The sequence below is a fragment of the Saccostrea echinata genome, unplaced genomic scaffold (assembly GCF_033153115.1).
Source record: "Saccostrea echinata isolate AGI-Se365-2 ecotype Australia unplaced genomic scaffold, CSIRO_AGI_Sech_v1 ptg000038l, whole genome shotgun sequence".
Taxonomy (NCBI): Eukaryota; Metazoa; Mollusca; class Bivalvia; order Ostreida; family Ostreidae; genus Saccostrea; species Saccostrea echinata.
This window is the reverse complement of record NW_026889787.1, coordinates 197,177-212,031: the sequence shown is the minus strand read 5'-3', so window position 1 is coordinate 212,031 and position 14,855 is coordinate 197,177. Positions and strand designations below refer to the sequence as shown.

Here is a 14,855-nt window from a genome sequence, read left to right as displayed (position 1 = left end):
AAAACAATTGCATTTGAAGATATACACGTGTCGGCGGTGGTACATGTATTCTAAAATTGCAGGGAATATGTTTCACATTCACGCGGCTGAATCATGCCAATGAAATATATGGAGCTAACGAACGGTATTCAAGCTCAAAAGTCCATTACACAATACAAAATAGGAGCAGAGCAAACACGGACCTCCAAAACATCAGAGGCGGGATCAGGTGCCATGGAGGAGTGAGCATCCCTGCCGACTGGCCAGACCCGCCGTGTGCTCCTTGTCATGATCGGGAAATAACGGAAAAATCCCTCGACAATTCAACGTGTTATTAATGGTCTAACAATTGGTATGAAAAACGTCAGCCAGCATTTGACTCAATGATAAATTGTATTTGCTGACAAGGTCATTGTATCGACCACAGAACTTACGAAATGATTACTCTAAATGAGACAGCTGATATTCTTGTTTCATCAACTTGTTTGTCAATAATTTACCTCGTTTTAGAAATTGTACATGCGTAGAGCATGCTCTTGCGTATCGAATCAACTGAGAGATATATACCCCGTATGCAGGTGATGAAGGTTTATTGCTGCATAAGTAAGGGAAGTTGACGATTGAAAAGTTAAATCAGTTTTATCATAAAGATTGGTTGTTAGATTACCATTAACGTCTTTTTCAAGTAAAATATCCAAATATTAAACAGATGTGTCAGACTCTGTGGTATCATTTATCTCAAGCTCACCGGTATGTATCGTATCGGCATAAGAATGGAAATGACCATTGTTAATTGACAATACGTCGTCGATATATAAATGTGGAGTTGAAGGCCACAGCGAGTGTTTTCTTCTTTTCAAGTACAAGATTTTGGTCAAATTCTGCTTCATATGAATACAAAAAAAGGTCTGCTAATAACGAGGCGAAATTTGTACCCATGGGAATTCCAATAGATCGTTGGAAGACCTGGTCCCCAAAGAATGTTTTTTAACAAAATAATTTTGCAAATGACCAATGCCAAGTGTTTATTCCCATGGGTCAATGTATTCTATTCTATTTATTTATTTAAAAATGTTGAAATCAGAACTAGAAATGATTAAAAAAAAATGTTAAAGCTTCTTGGGAATACTAGCACTTCGTCTTCGTCGTGACGAGACTTTCACATCTGCACAGTGTCGAATGATTTTGATTGACAGGACATGCACGTTGACTCCGTGTGAACTTGAAGCAAGAAAATAAAAAAAAAAAAAGATTATGACTGTCAAACAAATGGATTTGTTGATACTTTCACTGCCTGATATATTTAAAAAAAATAATTTTCCTTGATATAGGTACAAACATTTGGAGAAGGGGGGAACTAAAACGTAATATCTCTCTCTCTCTCTCATATTTGTCTGTTTGATAAAACCATGACAGATACTTGTAGAAGTCTGCTCAACAAATCATCATAAAAAATAGAAATGACACATAAATATATTCTTGTATTAAAGTTTTAAAATCATCGGCATCAGAAACACTCCATGCAGTGAGCATTTCGACAATTGCTCTCAAGGAAACTATAGTGTCTTTCCATTTTATAGCGAGCGCAACGAGCTCAATAGACTAACGTGTTAGAACAGAGGAAATTCGGAATGACATATATACATCAGGCAAATTTTGGAGTGAAACCTTCCAAAAATCCCTCACTACCAGGATTCCATGCGATAATGGCGAATATAAAATAATATAAAATATAAAAGACCTGCGGTTTGCCGAGAGCTTAAAATTAACACAAAAAAAAGAAGTTGCATTTACTATACAACGCATTTCGTTAAAAATTACACGAGGCCTGTAGTCTCGTTCAACGAGATGCTCGACTGTCTCCGTAAATTCTGACGTCATGTGACGTCACAGTCTAGACTATTGCAAAACAATACAGTTCAAAGGTTATGTCACCTGAAGACGGATTATGAAATCCAGAAAGCGCTTGTGTTGAAATTTGGAAACTGTGCATTTTCTTTTACGATATATATATATATATATATATATATATATATATATATATATATATATATATATATATATATATATATATATATATATATATATATATATATATTAATTTTGGCAAAATTAAAAGACATATTTAAAAAAATGAAATTTAAATCGCATATTGTTTCACAGGATCTATATAGAAATATGATGAAACATCGAAAGTCTGTTGTTCAAGTTGGCCTTGTAAAATCAGTTTTTTGCAAGCAGTATAACTTGTATCATAATCAACTGCATATGGTGCTTATGTCTACAGATTTATTTGATGTGCTAGAAATTTTTCTTATTTAAATAAATTTCTAAACCGAGGAAATTTACTAAAATGTTTATTTTACAAAAAAATATCATAGAAAATAAATTCGTTCAAAATCAACATTTTGCAAATTCGATATAGTCGTTACAATGACCTTCGCAACAAATACAACCTATATGAATTACAATGCTGAATAATGTTTGTCATGCAAATTCATAAGCCATTATTTCTCAAGAATTTGTGGATGAAATCTTGATCACGAAAACGGCTTGTTTGTGGCCGATCAAAATTGGATGCTTAATTATTCATGGAACCTGATCCTATCTTTAATCTTTCTGTGGAACGTCATGTCACTGCAAACAAGATCTATTTTACTTTGATGTTGAATTCAGGTGTCTTGGTTGTTGTAACCTTCTGTCTACTGTTATGGTGGTAAATATTTCCATTATTATTGTGATTCCTTCTTTCAGTCCGATTTACAGTGTATTCAAACAATAACAAAAAAGTAGAATTTGAAATGCTCCCCGTTACCCGTCGGCAGACAGAGTTTGAATTTAAAGATGGTTTATATATTAGACAGGCACAGGTGATCAATTAAGATAAATTAAAGATATTCTGTGTAAATCTACAAAAGAAGTTTATTCATAGATAACAAAATGAATTAAAAAGCTAACTCAAAAAAGAGTATGTTTTAATTTATTTTAAGACTTCGTACAGTCTTAAAATACCTACAGCATAAATAATTCACTAATCGCAATACACATGTCAACGTGACGTCATATCGTAAAATTTGAAGCAGTGAATTTTTTAAGTATGTTAAAAAACCAACAAAATTTAAGATGGAGGATTTCAAACATGTTATTACTGATAGAATTTAAGGAGTTTTTACTGCTAAAAAACTGTAAATTTGAGGAATTTACGAGACACAGGCAGGGAATTAATGGAAAATTGTAAAAACTCTGAAAGATATTCTTATTAGCAAAATATTAAAAGCTTAGTGCCCACTTTTCTCTCTTCCCTCTTCTCTTCTTCATCTCACTTTTTCTCAATCTATACAAACATTTCCTGTCTTGTATACAAGTGTGACTGTTTGTGTTTGTAATTGTAAGTTGTGCAATTGAAGAATGAGACAAAAAATGAAGCAGTTTGTATGTGGTGAGGTGTTGATCAAGTTATATTTTATAAATGAAAAATGTATTTTTTAATCAAATGAAATATCATGTTCAGATATATAATTATATAATTAGCCCTTAACTTGGATGCAATGGATATTTTATGATTTGATTCTTATATTTTCCTTACATTCCCTTGTCAAAGTGACACTGCCGTATATTTGTATGCAGATTCAATTGAGTGTAATGGAAGAATCTTAATAAACCGATATATTGCAAGGGCATATCCAAAATGGATCCTTAAAATCTTTTCAACATAAACCCAAGAAGTACTAAGATATTTGAAAAGTGCTGAGAATCTGATGAAATCTTGCAAATGAATTAAATATTTTGATATAAAATGAAGTTTTCCAGCAAAATATTCAACATGCGGTCTAACGAATGTGATTTTAGCAATTAGATGGTAGAAACTATAATGTATAGGTTCGTAGCACTTTTCATAAACTTCAGAAGAGAGTGTTGAAAAATAATAATAAATGAAACTTAGATTTGTAACATTGATATGTCCATGCCATGTTGGAATTTTTAAATGACCTCAATAATATGTTTCCTAAAATCACATGATCGCCACATCACATGACAAGTCTAAATGAAAAAAAAAAAATAATAATCATCCTAAGCATGTAGCAACTATAATTCATTTGTCCGATCTTAGTTATAAATACTAAAATTAATCGCCGATCCTTTAATAAGAATGTATTTTTAATCTTAAAAAATCGCTGTTATTTCCATTGGGCACCTTAATTGTACTACGTATAGCTTTCGTTTTTACAACTTTTTTGTATAAAGAAAAAAAAAACCCTTTTTTTATTATCCTATTGTAAAAATAAATGCATGTGCATTATTATCAAGAAGTAATAACAGATCACCTTTCTTCTCAGTTCTTATGCCACTTAACTTCCGGCGGGCATTGTTTGTGACTATGAACATCGTTCTCGAATTGTTCGCTTGTCGTCAATCATCTTGCATGCTATGAAATCCTTTCCTTATTCCTTTTTGAGTAAATGAAAGAAAATACAAACAACATAATTTCTGGCATTATTAAGCATTTCATATAAGGAAGAACATTCATAAAGAATACTTTATGCTGTGGTGATTTTTTTCTCCGTTAAATTGAGCTTCAATATCTTCAATTTCTCATAAATAAGTACTGATATTCCTTATTTATATATATCAGCAAAAAATGTCAATATGTCCAAAATGATTCAAATTGCAAGACTATATTCTTTGAAGGAACAATTACTTAACTGAGTCAGTTTACTATAAAAATAAATCCAAAATATGCAGATGAAACAATTTGGATAGAGCATTATAAATTGAGAGTCGGAGGAAATTATTGTAAGCGTATCGGTAATTTTTTTTTTTCTGTAAACTTCAAAGTGCACCCTATGCAGTCACATTCCAAAACTACTTAGATATATCACATCACTGTGCTTATTGCAAGCTTTAGAAAAAAAAAATCATTCGATGCATCTTTAACGTAAAAGAAATGATTAGAATTTGTTCATTTGTTAGGAAAATCCTAACTGGGTTTTTAAGTGTAAAGTTTGTCATGCAGTTTCTCTTTTCTTGAGGTGTGGATCAAGCTATTATTCTGTCTTTTATATATAACATTTAAATGAAACAAGCGTGTTCAAACCAAAATGGTTAATGTTTTAAAGTCCAATTAAAGTGAAAATGTATAGATCTCATATAAAGCCAAAATAAGGCACACTTTTAGAGAAACGTGTTAGAATGACAGGCACAGCCCCTCGAAAATCTCAACGATACCCGCTTCACTATAAATTATGATTTTTGTGAACACGTTTACCTTTTATCACTACTACTTTAAAATTGATGGCGGCAGGTTGTGCGTCGTTGTTTGGTTCTATAATTTAACCGTTTTTCAATGTGTATTACGTCTTTGTAGGAGTTATTCGAAAGACTGCTTACAAGTAATTGTAGTTAGTTCCCGAGTATGAGGAAGTTGATCCAAGCACTTTTCATGTTAAGAAATTTGTTTCAACGAAAACACAATATATCATAGCGAGAATATTTCCGTATATCGATGAACTTTTTCCATCTTTATAGTATTACTTCTTCCATATAATTTTTTTTTTCAGAAATCAGCAGTATTTCTCAAAGATTTATATTAAAACTGGTCTCGTGAATAATGTTTGCCGGGTAAAGTGGGAGAATGTTGTAAGAGTTTGTAATAATATAAAAAAAATTGCAATTTTTTTTCTTTTAGAATTCCTTAGAAAGCGACACAAAGTTGCATTTCGAACCACCAAAGGAAACTAACGATCTATTTATATTTTAGGGATTTATTGTTTATGTCATTTCTATTCAGAATCAGTCTAATTATATACACCAATCGCTGCATCAAATTTTTGTTTGTGTTATGTATCCTTAAATTTGTTTTGCTTGTATATATGACAAATTGTGGTATTTCTTCTTTAGAAAACTTTCCTTCCCATACACATGAACTCCCTGATCTAAACAAGCTTGAGTCCAAAATATGATGCTTGGACATCATATGATAAAAATGATGCTTGGACATCAAGATTTTATTTCCTATTGTTGCCCCCCCCCCCCCCCTACACTAGCTTACACTAAGCTTAAAACATATTTAATCACAGATTTACAAATAAATGATAAGAAAATGAAAAAAAAAGCAAGGAAATTTCGTAAACTTGTCGCCTATATTTCGAATTTTCTCGACAATTTCCTCTTTACAACAAAGCAAAGTATTCATTTTAAAAAAAGGGAAATACTCACACCCTACATATGTCAGTTACTATAGTTGACTTCGCATATGATTATATACTATCCTGATTTTTTTTTTTCAGATTATAACAACAAAGAATATAATGTTGCTTCGTGGTAAATAACCACAATATACTTTCGCATTCTACTTCCTTTAGTTTGTGGGCATTTCTAAACAAGTGCTTTTGGCTGACCTGAAGACATTAAATGGGTGACGTATCTGTCTTTAAATGTAGTGAAACCGAATATATCTTTCTAAAAATACATGACCGTAAGAAATGGAGCGGCATTGGGGGGGGGGGAGGAGGAGGTCGTGCCCCCAATAATTCTGCCGACATTTAGAATACTGTAGATAGTGCCGCCAAATAAAAATGCATGGTTGTGCCCCCCCCCCCCCAACTGAAATGGCTTCCTACGGACCTGAAATGCATTAGAGCGTATAAAGTCCTAATCTTCATCTCATAATTAATACAATACGTGAATGGGCCTTACTGTAGAGTAAACAAAATGTAAATTTTCTACATATACATAATTTGTGCAACAGGTGAATACAATTCATCTTAAGCTGTTGAAAGATCCACTTAAAAGTCTTTTAAGGTAAACTTATACTTTAATGCGTCCAATTCTAAGTTTTCAAACCATAGCCACGGCAGTAGCATTACAAAAGTAATTTATCATGTAGAAAAGATTTGCATGATTTGGCATTAAAAAATTATCCTGGTTTTTTAAACATGCAACATTCAAGGGCATCATGCATCACAAAGGCATTAGAAACTGTTTGTTTTGCTTAGGATAATGTGTATTAAGCTTACGTCACAAGTACTATCAATTGGCTCACTTTTCAAAAAGAGTTTTCGCAATATTCGAGGAAAAAATACATATTAAGGTTCAGTTTTTGTATACAAAATATTTATCTTTAACACTTTTACATAATTTTTACTATTAATTCACACAAATTAAACAGAAATAATTGTTAGAAATTCAAAGGCGAGACAGCCATATCTCGGCCATGAGAGCGAGCCAGCCCTAGTTCCAATATGTTACCATTTTAAGAGCTTAATTCATTCATTGCATCCAATATATATATAAAAAGCTTTGACCAGTTTAATCAAAGGTAATGTACTTTCGACAATAATGTTTACAAATCTGGCATTATCATATTAATATTCTTTTTCAAAGCACAGATCAAAGGACTGAGAGTACTCAGACGAAATATACTGTGTTCACACACTCGGAGGCAGTTAAACTCACCTGCATAAAGAAAATTAAGATTTTTTTAAAAAGAAAACTAAAAGAATTATATTATTTTTGGCCACTGAAACAAATAAAAAAAAAACACTTGACACAGGTTTAATACTTCAGGTAGAGCCTCTTCTTAGCTCCTTGTGATGTCCCAAGAACAGAACAGGACAATTAAGCTAACCTGAAATTGGCTTCATCTATCAATGGTAAACTGATAAAAGGATTGAAGCTATTATCTTCCTTATCTTTTAAGTGTGTTTTGAGTAATTATTTAAACAATGTAATGTCTCCATGGGACTGTTATTTCCCGCTTTCAGAGTTAGGTTGTAGAGGTTCCACCAAGTGGTAGCGGTGCCAAGGTAGAGTGGCATATTATATATATATATATATATATATATATATATATATATATATATATATATATATATATATATATATATATATATATATATATATATATATATATATATATATATTGTTCATTATTAGATCACTACCCCTTTCTGTCTCTAAAACCATTCAAAAATCTGAAAAAGGAGGTTAATCCTTAAGTCCTTATCCCTTTCTTGTTATTATTCTACTGGCTTAGTGGCTGTCTAGTTTCCGGTGTGGAGTTCTCCCATTCTCCCATCGAGACGGCATTGTCGCTATAGTTACGTGGAACCATTTCCAGAGAAAATCTGTTGTCTTTGTGATTAGGAAAAAAGTAGAGAGGATGGAATTCATTTTCTATTAAAATGTTATCTGTACAAGAGCTCTCGAAATGATTTAAAAAAAAAGTTCATCCTATAAGTGAAAGTGTAATTCTTGTGAAGAAAAATGTAAGTTTATTCACTATGTAACTGAATAAACGTCTGCATCTCATGGTAAATAATGCTCATCAGTACTTAACAAGTTCTGAAAGATTTATATGAACCTGTCAGTGCATAGTAAACAAAGTAGTGCAGGATGTAGTGTGTGCGCAGATAGTTAAATCATTTATTTAACTTAAACATTTATTTCAATCATTCATTAAGCAAGTAGATTACACTAAAATGCATAATTTATTACTTGAGTTTTTGATTTTGATGAACAGTGTTGTCATGGTTACTAAAAATAAAAAAAAGTGAAAATTCTTCAAATCATTACTCTTCCTCCATTTTTTTTTTTTTTTGGTGAGCGTTGTTGGCATGGTTACTAAAAATTAAAAAAAAAAGTCTGTGAAATTCTTTCAAGAGGCTTCTCCTGCAATGGTTTTAATCTGATTGTAATAAATCCTGCAACAAAGAAAGTTACCCTATTCTACTAATTGCTGCTGCAAAATTTCAATGTATTTCCTAAAATTCATGAAATACGTGAAATTGATGATTACACATATTTACCGAACATATATATATCTATATATATATATATATATATATATATATATATATATATATATATATATATATATATATATATATATATATATATATATATATATATATATATATATATATATATATATATATATATATATATATATATATATATATATATATATATATATATAGTGATGGGGGTGTCCGTCCGTCCGTTAAGCTTTGTGGTACCTGGACACTGCCATTTTTTCCCATAAAATCGGGGGTACCCATCTCTTATCTTCAAATCCTTCTGTACCGTTGAAAGAAAAATTGATGAGACTTTCAGAGATTCTTTATTACACAATGGCATTGTACATCTATTCTTTTTTTTAATCGAATACCCGTTTCTGATCTATTTCTGAACCCGAGCTCCTCCTACTGAATAAAATTTACTTTTATAAAGTCTTTGTTATGTAGTACTATTTGTCGCCCGCGTGGCGCAGTGGTAGAGTCGAGCAGAAAGGAGTTGATCCTTACGTCGAGGGTTTGAGTCCCAGTCGGATGAGACCGTATAAACCGAGGTCCAGTGTCGCAGTAGATGCTGGCACGAAAAAGATCCCTCACTGCTCAATGGCCCCAAGTATCGAGTATAAGTCAAAATGTGTATCTCCGTCTGCAAGTGTTAGCGTCTCCATATGAGTAAAAAATTCTCCAGAGGTTAAACAAACAAATAAACAAGCTTAGTGCTATCGTGCATGTGCCTCCTACTTTTTGTTTTGATGGAAAAGATATTCTGGCTTTTACTTTGCAAAAATGGACTTTGCCATTGTAACAATTTGGGAGCTCAAGAGGGGGGTATCATTTTGTGAGCTAAGTGTTCACAGTAACTCTTGTTTATAGCTGTTACAACTGTATTTTTATTATTTGCCTTTGACACAGAAATGTAATATATAGGAAATAAGACAGCTAAGTATAAAGAAGGAAACATTAGTGAATATTTCTTCCGCCTTTTCTTAAATCACAAAATGAAGAACGTGTAAATCACATCATACAAAGTATTTATATTCAGAATATTGATATTTATGTCAACATTGAATAATAAACTATATCAAAAGTACATAATTGATTTATGATTAATTCGGTAGTGAAAAAAAAAGAACTTGCAATAAACTTTCATCAGCGAACTTCTTTTAGTTTGATATGTTTATACAAGATGATGCGATTTGGGACTACAATTTTAAACTAATATTTGAAAAATTCTGAAATCAGCATTAAATCAAAGCAAACATATTCTGAAGATGTTTATTTGATATTAAAATAAATCAAATCTTTTTGAATAAAAATTAAATACAGGAATTTAAAGTGTTGGAAGAAGTAGCAATTTTGAAGGTGAAGGTGGCCAGCAGAGGTGGGGTCTATCAACACGAACTCGAGTTCAAATTTTCAACTGTTTTATATAATTATCTTAAATTCGTTCCTAAACTGGAGAGAGGGTGACTATCTGACTTATCCAATCCCCCCATCACACACAGACTTTCCATTTGAAATAGGGTCTCGAAGTGTCAGGTGAAAGCAATGGATATCTTAAGACTGTCAAATTAAATAAAACTAATTTCAACTACTAGTATAAACTGCTCTAATAAGCAATGGCATATGTTATTTTGAACTGCCCCTAAAGTGTAATAGCTGCCTCAAGTATAATGTATAATATGGCAAGCTAGCAAAGTATTTCACAAGAACACTAACCTGAAATGTCAAAACAATCGGTTCACGTAACTTCAAATTTTTTGCCCCCCCCCCCCCTCCCTCTTTTTACATGAAAAATAATTATTTTGCATGTAAAAATTGCAAACACTTTAAAGCAAATAAATGTGCGTAGATCACATAAATATATTTCCTTTTGACTTTTAACTATAGGATAATAGTATACTCTCAGAAATTATATTGTTACATATTCAATAAATAACCATCAAAAAAACTTTGTAACTTTGTTTTAATGAACAACAATAAAGGGTAGGAAATTGGCTAAATAATAAGTTCCATTTAGTTTGCTATCGAAAACTTTCACGTCATTTTAAAACAAAATATTTCCTTACACATGGTCAATTAAAAATGACAGCTTAATACTTTTCATCCTATGAGTGAGGAAAAAAATACTACATTTCCTCTTACTAGTTACCTATACCTAAAACCGTATTTTTGAATACGGAAATTAATTTTCATCGACACAGAAGGAAACACTTCTGTAAGGTCTACACACTTATGCTAGTGTAGATGTACAATATGTACACAATTTAGATCTTCGCACATTTTATATGTACAATATATATATATATATATATATATATATATATATATATATATATATATATATATATATATATATATATATATATATATATAAGGTGGACTTTGGCATAAAGTAGACCGCACTTATTTTGAGGCATTAAGTAGACATTTTTCATTTCTTTTATTTGAGACATTCTGATTCACACTTTCACCCAAATTTATTCTAATAGGCTTCAATAATGAAAATTTTACCCCCTCAGCCCTAAATGTTGCTTCCTGAAAAATATACGACATTTCTGGTCTCCTTAATATTTTGTAAATACATTGGAGGTTTAAGGTAGACATGTATATATTTTCTGAGGATCCCGAAGGGTTAAAGTAGACCAAGTATATATAATGCATAAAGGAGACCAGAATATATATATATACGTGATTATGTAGACCATTTTCTTTTTTCTAATTATTTAAATAAAAAACTACACATGCATAAATGTACTTCTCATACCAGTATTTATTGGTCAATTTGCATTTATCTTAAGTAAAATATTAGGCACTTTAAAACCCAGTATGGTGATTCCTTATTTTAACTAGAAGGAACTAATAGGGTGATGTCTATTCGTAGACAAATTTTCATGTCCTGAATCTTATGGAAATATAGTAAATGACCGATAGTAATTGTTATGTTAAGAAAATATTTCATCCACCACCAAAGAAACACATTGATTTAAAACGTCGTAGTCACATGATGACTTATGGTATAGAATCATCATCTAAGCCACAATCACCTGTACATGCTAGATATGACCTCTTGAAACTATAACCTTGTACTTTTCTAAAAAAAAAAATTGTATTTTAGAATTTTATATATCCAATTTATGTCATATACTCTGAGCATAATGAACCCTAGGATAATATAATCTTTGGAAGTTATTTTATAGCGGTCAAAAATTGAACTTAATGCAGGGTTGTTATACATCCCCAAGTCACAATTATCCCTTCGCCTTGATTTACATCTAGTATAACAATAATGTGATTGCCCGCTTGGCACAGTGGTCAAAGCATTTGCTCTAGAGTAGTGGAGTAAGGACTTGTTCCTTAAGTCATAGGTGCAAATCCCACTGAAGGACATGGAAACCGGTTTTTCCAATGAAACCAAATTCCCTTGTTGCAGTATATGCTGGGACAAGAAAAGACCTCTCACTGCTCAAAAGTACAGGTCTATATCTGCAGCCCTCAACCAGCAAGTTGTGGTGTCTCAATACTAGTGAAAAATTCTTAAAGGATGTATAATGTTCAAACAAATAAACAAACAGAATTATGTGTTTATCTGAATATTTATTACATTTCTAAACCCTATGGCCTTGACCTGTATTAACCTGTGTTAGGATCATACTCTGAGGTTACAAACAATTATTGGTAAGTATTTAATACTTTGATATACAGTGACTATGACCTTGTGCAAAAGACCATTACTACTGGGTCTAGAATATTTCTGGCCCCAAGCTACCTTTGTTTCAAAAGATGTCTACTCACAGAAGACACGTAGACTTCACAATTCCAGTAACTTCATTTGTTGTTGTATAAAAATGTCAATATTTCCCCATGCAAAAAAAAGTTGTAAAACAACCCCTTTTCTTCTCATGTCTAAGATCTCTATCCTAAATACACATTTGTCACAGTCACTGTCTACTGAATTCATAAATCTAAAGGTAGTTCATACAGTCTTATTTTAATTCATATTCTTGTGTCTTTAACATCATTACACATATAATTTTTCCATGTTTGAATAGACAATAAAAATTGGAAACAATAAATACAATGAATTAGATTTGTTATAACTGTAACAAATAATGCAAATATGTGCAAGTCATGTAAAATTTCATTTTATTTGTAAATGTGTATTACATTGGTGACATTTGTATACTGTTCAATACATGCATAAGGACTTCTATTATTATCAATCTTCACAACATTAGTTTTGTATAAAGTAATAAATAACTAGTATTTTGTACACAAAAATAACATCAATAAAAATAACAATCTTTTACATATCTATAAATATACACAAGAGGAATAAAACACTATTTTGAAATAATCATTACATTTTCATTTCTTGTCAATTAAAAAAATGAATAGCATTTATTTATTAAACTATTACAACATGTTTTAAACCACAAATTTGTGTTCTAAAAATGCATTAGATACAAAGTGAGATGCACTGATTAACTGTTCATTGTAAGTTGAAATGAAGTTATTACTTATAAAAATACTTTGCATTAAAAAGCAAATCTTTACATAGTTTATTTGATGAGAATATTCCTCCAACAATAAACTGGCAAGCTGTAATACAGACTCTGAAATACCTACACCACCTATTTCAAGTAGTACAGTTTGCATTTCATCCATGAGATTATTGACCTTGAAAAATTATAAATGTTTTCTTCTCTTTGAAACGAACATGTGTGCTATGAAAGGGATATATTAAATAATGTTATTACAAGACATACAAGTAATTTTTATCTTGATAAAAAATAGTGACCTTCTCATGTCAATTAAGAGAGCCATTTCACACAATATGTGCTAGAATCTCATCTACAAGGTGTTGGCAGACAGGCTACCATACTAATACATCCCTATAAATGAGTTGCAAATATAAAAGAAGTACCTGAAAGTCATTCAGAAAGTTTTTTAAAAAGCTGGCTTAAAGATGCTACATTTGTCAGCTGAAATGCATCTTTCACAATACATTCCTAGCATATAATTTTGTGCATATTATATGGTATAATGTTTTTGTTGTTGTTGTTTACAGAGCAAAAATAAAAAGTATATCCATGTACAAATGTAAAAAAGGGCAAAACTAGAAATATGTCCATAGGACATGAATGCCCCGCTGAGGGTATATTAATTTTTATTTGCTTGTTTATTGTTTAACATCCCTCTCGAGAATTTTTCACTCATATGGAGATGCCACCACTTGCCGGTGGAGAGCTGCAAATTTTGACCTATACTCGGCACTAAGGGCCATTAAGCAGTGAGGGATCTTTTTATGCCAGCACCTACTGTGACATGGGACCTCGGTTTATACAGTCTCCACGTCCCACAGTGGGATTCGAACCAGCGACATAAGGATCAACTCCTTACTCCCCAACTCTAGAGCTTTAACCACTGCACCATGTGGGAATATTAGTAATGCAAGATAAAAATATTTTTAGTGTATGAAATTTGATGAGAATATCTTAAAATAGTTTCTTTAACATTGAAATCGAAAAAGTTGGATATAGATGATAAATTCCCACCAAATTCTGTTAAGTGCATAAGCTCACATAAAATTATATTTAATGGTTTCTTTAAAACTAAGCAAAATGCAAATTTAAGAAAAGTGAGGTCCAGGTCACAGGAAAGTTCAAGGTCATACATTTTTAATGCAGTTGAATAGTTCTCACTAATACGCATAAGCAAAATAAGTTTGATAAAAATATTTTGAATGGAAACCGTTTAATTAACACTGAGCTATTCACCATTTCAAGAAAAATGAAGTCAAGGTCAAATGAAATGTCAAGGTCAAAAATGTTGATACAGTCAAATACCTTACATCAGTCTGTATCAGAATATGAAGTTTGACACTAATTTAGAAAAAGTGAGGTGAAGGTCAAAGGAAAAATCAAGATCAAAAAATGTTGATGCAGTTGAATAGCTCTCATCAGTATGTATCAGCAAATGAAGTTTGATTACGCTATCCTGAATGGTTTCTTTAAAACTGAGCTAAACACTTATTTAAGATAAGTACGGTCAAGGTCAAAGGAAAGGTCAAGGTAAAAA

General features: G+C 31.4%; 1 protein-coding gene across 1 annotated transcript in view; it reads right to left on the bottom strand.

Moving 5' to 3' along the window:
* The window catches only part of LOC133200314 (uncharacterized), a 454,022-nt gene that overhangs the window by 326,008 nt on the left and 113,159 nt on the right, over positions 1–14,855 (bottom strand). The window lies entirely within an intron of this gene.